This window comes from Schistocerca cancellata, chromosome 6 (assembly GCF_023864275.1).
Source record: "Schistocerca cancellata isolate TAMUIC-IGC-003103 chromosome 6, iqSchCanc2.1, whole genome shotgun sequence".
NCBI classification, from domain to species: Eukaryota; Metazoa; Arthropoda; class Insecta; order Orthoptera; family Acrididae; genus Schistocerca; species Schistocerca cancellata.
The window spans coordinates 549274582-549285297 of NC_064631.1; the positions used below are offsets into that span (position 1 = coordinate 549274582).

The 10716-nt window shown below is 41.5% G+C and overlaps 1 protein-coding gene across 1 annotated transcript in view; it reads right to left on the reverse strand.

Moving 5' to 3' along the window:
- LOC126191390 (SPRY domain-containing SOCS box protein 3) overlaps window positions 1-9595 on the reverse strand; it is a 101510-nt gene extending 91915 nt beyond the window's left edge. The window contains exon 1 of the mRNA XM_049932249.1: window positions 9486-9595. The gene's annotated coding sequence lies outside the window, so the exon portion shown is untranslated. The remainder of the gene's footprint in view (window positions 1-9485) is intronic.
- Between the last annotated feature and the right edge of the window lie 1121 nt (window positions 9596-10716).

A 10716-nucleotide genomic window follows, 5' to 3' on the forward strand; every position in this document is an offset into this window, starting at 1 on the left:
TCCCAGCCGCATACAGATTAGTGACACTATATTCTGGAAATCTGAAATGGTGAAGTTTTGATAGGCGTGACAATACTAATAAGATTTGTAACAAAAAAACTGTTGGACACATGCGATGCATAACTGACACATGAACAGTTCATGCCCTGCCTACTATCTATTGCATACACCTCACGTTTTGCATTATAAATCTTACAAGTATTTTCATAGAGATTAAAAATTCACACTCACAAATTTTCAGAATTGTCTGTTGGGGTTATGAATCTGTGTGGAGCTGGGAGAAATTATTTTATACTTTTTAGTCTGAGTTAAAAATATGTTACATTAAAAATTTATTTTTATTGGTGTAACTATTTATTTATAGCAGGTCATGTATTCTACGCTATCGATAAGTTTCAATCAGTTAATCAGTTTAAATTGGAACCACACCACTTTACAAAGTGTGGAGGTAGGTATCTTTTGCGCCCTTATTACTTCCCCGCTTACCTTTTCAATTAGCGAACGGTGTGCAAAAATAACAGCTATCTGTAAGCATCCATGTTAGCTCTCCTTTGTCTAATTTTATGGCCACTTTTATTTCAGGAGATATATGTATGAGGTAGTAACTTATAAGCATTTTCGAAACATTCTCAGACTTACAATCAACAACGACTGCAGTGTTCTTCTTTGAGCTTACCTAACTGTGTTACTAATCCTATCCTAAAATGCAGAGTTTCAAATCACATATTTCAATTCTTTTTTTCAAAGAGCATCATTGCTATTTCGCATGTGCAGTTGAAGCACTGTGTCAAAACACTTTGGTATGTGAGCTTGGGTTCTATTAGACGGTTGCTTTTTAGTTATAATTGAAGTAAGTGGAAAAACCATCATGCTGTTCTTATTCTTGTTGATGTAGTCGTAGCCATTAGTTCCAAGAGTGGTTTGATGTAGCTCTCCATGCTAGTCTAGTATGTGGAGTGACGCCACTATTTCTTGGGCATTACTGGAGATACTAGCAGCTCAGCCACAGCAACTGAAGGATCCATAGGCAGCTGGCATACCAGTTGGAGCAACTGGGCTGTTAACGCATTGTGAGGCAGACTAGGTCAAGGACCACAATCCTGACAATGGAGCAGTAAGACAGTGCTCTTGCAGGCTGAACCAAGCAGTTTCTATATTGTCGGGCCACGGATTTGTTGTTCTGAATGTAGCTAGAAGCACCATGTCAGGACAACAAGTGGGCTGCTAGCCTGTCTAAATAATCATCAATTCTAGTAGAGGCATCAACGGTCTGGCAGCACCTACTATGATGAGAGGGCTACACTAGGCGCTGGAGCAATATGGGACAGCAAGCAGTCGTTATGAGTCAGGGCCTCCAACACCTCATCATCTTCTCACTCTAGCAGCAGCCAGACTCTTGTCTGACACTGGTGCGGTACAACCACTCATGCTACCACACTGGTACATGTACCTTGGTAGGGGCGAGATCCAGCACCAGAGGCTATCATCCCCTGGAAGCATTCTGGCAGTTTTCTGTACTGCTGGCATTATCTGTAAGCAGATATGCTATTCCTCACCGGGGCACACGCCGCTGAGCGAGCTCCTGGTGTCAGCATTCATGCGTGCAAACAGTACAGCCCAGTGGCCATCAGCTAGCTTGCAACAAGCACCACACACCATCCCGACCAAGTGCTGAGAGGTGGCATGGCCACTGCATTGCCATATGAGTTTAACAAAATATTTGACTTTGATGTTGTTTATCTGAGCTGCCATCAGCCTGCAATCTCACCACAATCTACCACTACAATCCCACCCTCATCAAAGTAGCCCTCTATCTGCCTACCAAATCTTCATCATTCTTCTGTAATGCCCTATTCGGAAAGCTTCCACTCAGTGTTGACATCTTCCTCTTTTTCAGAGAAATATTTCTTCCTCGTTCCAGACTACATTTACATTGTCACTACTTTTGCCATCATCAGTTATTGTGCTGTGTAAGTAGCAAAACTCTTCTGCTGCTTTCAGCTTATCATTCTCTAATCTAATTCACTATCACCCATGTCTCCTGTTTTTCTATTATTTTATCTTATCATCTCTTCTGAAGACACTATCCATTCCCTTCAATTACTCTTCAAAGTACCTTGTCATTTCTAACAGAATTACATTACCACCAAAAAATTACAGAGAACCTTTAGCTCCCTGTATTCTGTAAATAATACCTTTAGAATTTCAGAGAGTGTATTTCATTCAGTCTAGGCAAAAGCTTTTTCATCATCTATAAATGCTATAAATGTGGGTTTTTCGAAGAACTTCTATGATAAAATTAAATAAATGATACAGAATAAACACTTGTAGAGTTTCCCACATTCCAATGTGAGCCTTCCTGGGTTGTGAACTGGGGAACGATCAGAACATACAACACGTTCTGAGAAAATAAAATACCCAGTGTACATCAGTAACAGGCAATTGCTGGTCATGTCTGTGTCACACTATTAGTGGTGGTATTGGTTGGTTGGTTGTTTCGGGGAAGGAGACCAGACAGCGAGGTCATCGGTCTCATCGGATTAGGGAAGGACGGGGAAGGAAGTCGGCCGTGCCATTTGAAAGGAACCATCCCGGCATTTGCCTGGAGCGATTTAGGGAAATCACGGAAAACCTAAATCAGGATGGCCGGACGCGGGATTGAACCGTCGTCCTCCCGAATGTGAGTCCAGTGTCTTACCACTGCGCCACCTCGCTCAGTAGTGGTGGTATTCAACGGTGTCTGTGTCAGATGTAACTGGCAGCTGATGCTGTGGAGACCGCAACCTTAGTTCTAACCTGATAAGGTGCTTCAACTGTTTCCCAACACACTACACTCATCAAAAAAGTTTTGCATCACCTAGGTTCCCAGAGTTCTGGAACCTCTACAGAAAATTGGAATAGAGATTAACATAAACATCATTTCCGCTCTTTTCATTGCTCATGAAATCTACAATGCATGTTGTACCACCATGCATCGAAACCTTCAGAGGTGGTGGTCCAGATCGCTGTACATACTGGTACCACTAATACCCAGTAGCACGTCCTCCTGCATTGATGCATGCCTGTATTTGTCGTGGCATACTATCCACAAGTACATCAAGGCACTGTTGGTCCAGATTGTCCCACTCCTCAATGGCGATTTGGCGTAGATCCCTCATAGCGGTTGGTGGGTCACATTGTCCATAAACAGCCCTTTTCAATCAATCCCAGGCATGTTCGATAGGGTTCATGTCTGGAGAACATGCTGGCCACTCTAGTCGTCACCCCAAAACATCAGGGAGCCTCCACCTTGCTGCATTCTCTGGATAGGGTGTCTAAGGCGTTCAGCCTGACCACGTTACCTCCAAACAAATCTCCAACAATTGTCTGGTTGAAGACACATGCAACACTCATCGGTGAAGAGAACGTGATGCCAATTCTGAGTGGTCCATTCAGCATGTTGTTGGGCCTATCTGTACTGCACTGCATGGTGACGTGGTTGCAAAGATGGACCTCGCCAAGGATGTTGGGAGTGAAGCTGCGCATCATGCAGCCTCTTGTTCACAGTCTGTGTCGTAACACGTCGTTCTGTAGCTGCACGAAAAGCATTGTTCAACATAGTGGCGTTGCCGAGCCATAATCGATAGGTAGCGGTCATCCACTACAGTAGCAGCCCTTGGGCGGCCTGAGAGAGGCATGTCATCGACAGTTCCTATCCGTATGTATCTCCTCCATGTCAGGACAACATCGCTTTGATTTACTCCAAGATGCCTGGACACTTCCCTGGTCGAGAGCCCATCCTGGCACAAAGTAACAATGCGGACGTGATCGAACCGCTATCTTGACTACCTAGGCATGGTTGAACTACAGACAACACGAGCCGTGTACCTCGTTCCTGGTGGAATGACTGAAACTGATCGGCTGTGGCTGCTTATGCATGGTTGTTTACATCTTTGGCTGGGTTTAGTGACATCTCTGAACAGTGAAAGAGGCTGTGTCTGTGATACAATATCCACAGTCTACGTCTGTATTCAGCAGTTCTGGGAACCGGGGTGATGCAAAACTTTTTTTTGATGTGTGTATTTTCAAAGCATTTGGACAGGTTGTCAAACAGACTGCTAGGTGAATCTATCATCACAAAAAGTGATGGAAGTCCATACCGATATACAAATGCAAGGATGAAGGGAGCTTGTAAGCCCAACCACAAAATTCAAACCCAAATGAAATTCCGCCTTGAAATATATAATATACAAACTGTGATAACTGATGGCAAATCCGAATAATTAATGCGAGTTGGAGCATGTTGTAAACACAACAAAAAATTCAATACCCACATGAAATTCTGTCTTAGAATGTACAACATACAAACACTGACAGCTGACAGTAACCCCAGTTAATTAACACAGATGCTGTATTCATAAAGTAAAAACGTTTTCAATATAAGATGCCAGATTATTACATGAAGAAATACTGCTTTAGGATAATTATAGAATCGTCAAAGGGAAACTAGGAAAGAAACTGACAGAAACTGCTACACACAGGAGCTATATTCACAATTAACATATCAATACTAGACTCAGTTAATGAATTTTTCATTGTGCCCAGAAAGTTTATATCTGTCAGTGCGCAACAGAAGTTAGATGTACAATACAACTAATACACATACACTAAGTAATCAGTATAACAAGAACATAGAGAAAGTACAACAATTTTGGGAACGATTGGAAGAAAGATTATTCAAAGCATCAGAGAAAAACATAAAAATTTTACTGGAAGATATAACGTCAAATTGCTAACACAAAGACTTTCATAAGAAGTGTTGGCAGCTATCCCATACATGCAAGAACAAATAAAAACAGATAAAGGTTCATAGGTCGCTGGCAAAAATATATATAAAAGTAATGTTAGTAAAATCTAAAAAAGTACCAAAATGAAGAAACATCAACTGAAATCATGATTTAAAAATCAGATGGATAATTTGGGGATAAACAACAGGAATTTCAAAGAGATAATGAATGTAATGGAAATGAAAGTAAGATTAATGGTTCAATATAAGTGAAAACTAAACTGCCGAAGCATGAAAAATCTAACACATTAAAATTCGAGGTAGATGATACAGTATTTACCAACTGCCTGAGAAAAGTAGATTCAGGAAACTGGGACAATAAGAGAGATGAATTAACTCGTGTAAAAGAAGACATGATCACAAGCCAGAGGTATGAACTTGCCTACGATAGACAATGGAATGTGACAGAGCTGTAAAAAAAAATACCCTAAAGGATTGCATAATACAGTATTTCAATTTAAAAATGGCTCTTCCCCATTATGAGTCCTGTGACTTAGCAACTATTGGTCGATGTTTGCTTGGAAATACCTGAAAAAAAAAATAGCTGGTGGCTATAATGTGGAATGTGTCAAAAGGTTTACAAAAAATACACACTTTCTCGTGAAAATATAGTGAGACACTATTTTGCTTTTATCTTATTCGATGATAAATTTAATAAAGTTAAATTAAACACACATAGATACGATCTATTCAGAAATTCATGTATTATATATAAGTTGTCAAATAGAATGATTGTAGTTTTTTTAAAACTATTTTCCTTGTCTGCCAACACCTTTAATTTGCATGGAAGATGGTCGTATATTTTTGTAACTGATAACTTTGCTCCTTTTTGTACATGATTCAGGTGAAATTATGGTTGAGAGGAGTGGGGTGGGTGATACCTAGCACCGTTTCAACCCTTACATACACTAGACACCAGGATGGACATAGAATTTTAATCCTTACAATGCCTGTTGGAGAAGTGAATATTTTGGAAGCTATTGTAGAATGTCCCTTGGAAGTTATTTCATACGACATTAATGAACGAAAGTATCAAAGTAAAACAACAATCTGACACCTTAATAATCAAAACTAGCAGTTAAATGTGCATAAAGTGTTCCATATCTCACTAAATCCATGGTGTATTATTGTTGATGAGTATACAGTATAAGCTACATTGTCAGAATTAATAGACTGTTTCTTGTTCCTATGTTTAGTCATAGACCATTCGCATAGCACCAAAATGCCTTTTCATACCACAATCATCTGAACTGCTTTATGCCACAAACATTGCTCCACATCTGTTCGTCCCCAGTTGACGCTCATGCTTGATGCAGTTCATTGTGACTATGTTTAATTTGTCTGAGGTTCTAGTGTGCTACCTGGGAAAGTTATTTGTTGGCTATGTCGATTTGAAAATGAGCAATTGGTAAATAATGTTACTGTTCTTTTTTTTTGTCTGAGAATGATTCTTTACTGTTTCCAGAATGAAATTTTCACTCTGAAGCGGAATGTGCGCTGATATGAAACTTCCAGGCAGATTGAACCTGTGTGTCAGACCGAAACTCGAACTCAGGACCTTTGCGTTCCGCAGGCAAGTGCTTTACTGACTGAGCTATCCAAGCATGACTCACGACATGTCCCCACAGCCTGAATTCTGCAGGAGAGCTTCTGTGAAGTTAGGAAGGTAGGAGATGGGGTAGTGGCAGAATTACAGCTGCAGGTCGTGAATCGTGCTTGGGTAGCTCAGTCGATAGAGCACTTACCTGTCAAAGGCAAAGGTCCCAAGTTCCAGTCTCGGTCCAGCACTCAGTTTTACTCTGCCAGAAAGTTTCATTCCTTTCTGTGTTTTCTTTTTTCTACTCCACACACACACACACACACAGTAAACAATAAACACGAAAGAGACCACACAATTAACCGAAAGCATGTTATTTCCTTTGCAAGACAGCATCGAAGATCTTCAGCAGATGATGCGTTGTAACTTTTTCAAATTAAATCTGAAGGCAGTCCTGCTATGCACCTTAGAAACACTGAACACGGCAATGAATAAATAAAGTGCACACACTGAGGATGAGGCAGATACATCAAAATAAATTTGGAACTTAAAACAAAAGTACAAATGATGGTATTTCGCAAAAGCGAACCTTTAGCAACACAAATTTATCCAGCAAACAATTAATCTGGTCAGGGTGCCGTAATGGCTGTAACGATGGACGAATCTATAATAATTATTCTTTCTGTGAAACAACCAGATATTGTGATGCCGACAATCGCGCTAAGCACTGTGAAGATGACTTAAACGTAAAGTGTGAAAGCAGAGCAACACACGGTCTTCATGAAATGAAAATACTGACAAACTGGCAGCTGTTGCACCCCACTGACGTGGCCATGACGTCACTGAAGACAAAAGACAATATCTTCTGACTTTTTGCAAATACATCTGAACACGGACCTGTAATTCACCTCAGAAACACTAAGAATGCTATTGAATAAATAAAGTGGACCAACTGAGGAATACGCAGATATATCACAACATATTTGGAGTTTGAAACAAAAGTACATATTGTTGTATTTAGCAAGGGCGAACTTCTAATGCATTTTTTTTTATCCAGCAAACAAGTAATTTGGACATGGAGTCGTAATGGTTATAACAATGGACGAATATAGCGTAATTCATTATTCTTTCTATGAAACAAACAGATATTGTGATGTAAACAGTTGCTCGTAACACTATGAAGATGACTTAAACGTAAAGTTTGAGAACAGAACAACACACGGTTTTCGTGAAAGGAAAATGATGACAAATTGGCAGCTGTTGCACTCTATTAAGGTGGGCATGACGTCACTGGCATCGCTGCAAAAGCAAGGCAATAAACCCACACAGAAATTTGATTCCCAGCATGTACACAGGAGAGTTCTGGAATAAAATGGCGCTATTGCAGAGTTAGTAAATAATCTTCGCTTATATGTAAGATATAAAAAAATCGCAAGCAGTACAAAATTTGGTAAAATGTGCAACTGGTGTTCTGTATCGGTGTGGCTCATATTGTTAATCTTCCAAGAGGTACGAACAGCGAGCGGTGTGACACACACATGGAATGCAAGAAAGAAAGTCGGAATATCGGCCACATAAATTTGTTTAAAGAGTAAATCTGCACGACGTAGTATAATTAGAGGAGGTCGATAGACTATTTTTTTTTACGACGGTAACGGAGCAACTGCTTAGATCTACAGTCTTCAAACATTGATTAAGAGAATTCACGGCTCCTCTAAGGCTGTATATTATTTGAATAATAAGCTTCATTCGCCTTTATTGGCCACTTGCAACCAAATGTTCTTTTTGAAGTGTACATGTATATATACTTATGGTATTGGCAGATTATTCACGAAATCAAAAAAAGGAGAAAATGAGACATTCAAGTAATGTACTGACTCAGTGAAACCACGGCGCCTCTTCAATCACCAACAGTTTTAAAACCTACTGTACTATGTTGTGCCATGTTGCTTCAATAGTGAATATAACGGTGTGCTGTGAAAGTACTTTCAATATCACAGGTGACAGATCAAGCTGTAGTTCGAAAACTATCTAGCAATAGGAAACCCTCAAAGACCTCATTCATGCCAATAGAATTATTACCAACCACGCACTTTCAATAATTATACAATGTCATAACACACTGTACTATTGTTGATGGTGTTGGGACAGCAACCAGCCAAAAATTTACTTTCAGTTCCTGTATTCAAAGGGTACCATTACCGGTTTCGAATCGTTATGATTCATCTTCAGACGGTTTACATGCTTTCCTTAGAACATTAATCTGTAAAAAAAAAAACGCACCACATGTTGTAAGGAAAGCATGTAAACCGTCTGAAGATGAATCATAACGATTCGAACCGGTAACGGTTCTCTTTGAATAAAGGAACTGAAAGTATATTTGTGGCTGGTTGCTGTCCCAACACCATCAACATTTGTCTTCAAATAACAGCCACAGTATCCAACCATGTCAGCATATGACAAAATTGCACGCTGTACTATTGTCGCTGACAAACATAGTTGGCATTTGAGTAAGGTTTATCAAGTTTTCGTTGAGTCGCCTGTTTGACTTTTTCCGCTTTGCAGTTTGGGTCTATTTTGTCGCGGGATCCGTACATGGTCTTTTTAGCTTTTTCAAAAAAATGGTTCAAATGGCTCTGAGCACTATGGGACTTAACAGCTGAGGTCATAAGTCCCCTAGAACTTAGAACTACTTAAACCTAACTAACCTAAGGACATCACACACATCCATGCCCGAGGCAGGATTCGAACCTGCGACCGTAGCAGTCGCGCGGTTCCGGACTGAGCGTCTAGAACCGCTAGACCACCGCGGCCGGCTTTTAGCTTTTTGACCGGGCGTCTGCTTGTACAACAAAGACACCATTCGTTTTCCGAGGTGCTGTAGCCAGGCTTCTTTGCCGAAGTGTATATGTAGGGTGTGTTGTACTTAGCAGAACATATCTGTTACCAAACCGTCGGCCCTACGCCTCAAGATAAGGGTTACATGTAAGTGACAAAAGCTGACGTATTCCAAGCGCGCACGGTCTAGCTGCAAGTACTACTATGTTTCGGCAGCAAGGCAGTCCGGGCGCTTAGTGGACAGTGACAAGGAGGGAAGCGCGAGCTGGCCCAGTGCTTACTCACCTTGTGGCGCAGTTGACGGGACGAATTCGGCGGTGGCGACGGCGGTAAAGCTGCAACCTGGCGCGGGCGGCGCGTGCCCACATCACTACCGCCGCACGCCTTGACGCTCAATATCGACTGGCGAGCTGGGCCGCGGTCTCTACTGGGCCTGCGCGGTGCCTGCCGACCGCGATCGATACTGTTCTCGACAGGGCGGGCGCGGGCGTGTGTACTACTGCCGTACTACACGGCCGGCCTCAGGGGAAACGCGCCCCTGCTCGCCCCACTCCACTGTGCCCGCGCTCTGTCACACACATGCAGAGGATGGACAAATATATGGAAACACTGCATGCTAGAAAATAAATACAGATGCTAGCTAAGCCTGTATGTGGCGCTGTTGTATTTGACCACGAACGGTACCTAATAGAGTCCTGCATGACCGAGTAGGCGAGCACAAAATAAGAGATGGGGCGAGCACACCCTAACTGGATAGGCTGCCCGCACTAGTTCTAGTGACCGAGCATAGAAGCCGTGATCGGATACGTAGCACGTAACTGCAAACACATTATAGTGTCATTATCCGTGTGAGACTGCAGCCAGTACAAGCTTCTCGTTTGTGGTGCGTCTCTCTCTGTAATCATGCTGCGCGAGGAAGCCAGTGCAGTAAGACGTAAGATTGAAACCAATGCTTACACATTGAAGAAACGGGAAGGTCTAAAAAGACAAGTATGGAGTACATTTCTGTTGGTTGTAGACGAAAACAGTGCATCTACTGGGTACGTATCAAGCATAAACTGCTCAACATTATTGTGTTTCGAGTCGGGAACCACTCATCTAGAGAAACATAGTTGCAAGAAACATCACAAAGATACAGCTCCTTGAGGGATACCGGCAATAATAAAAAATAGTACTACAGCAAAGTGTCTTGCAATATGTGCTAAAGATATCAGTCCTTTTAATGCTGTTTCCGGTGAAGGTTTCAGAGAACTAGGCCAAGAATTAATACATCTAGGTGCGCAATATGGAAAAGTTAACGTGGCAGATGTCATGCCACATCCCTCTACTATAAGCAGACATGTCAAAGAACAAGCTGATGCAATAAGAAACAGCATAATCCCTTCTGTTATTGCGGAAGTTATTAATAAAACATGTGCAACGACAGTTCATATGTAGACTGATTCGCGTAATCAGGTGCACTATTTGGCGCTTACAACTCATTACCTTAACACAGACTGGTCTCTTGTGAACAATG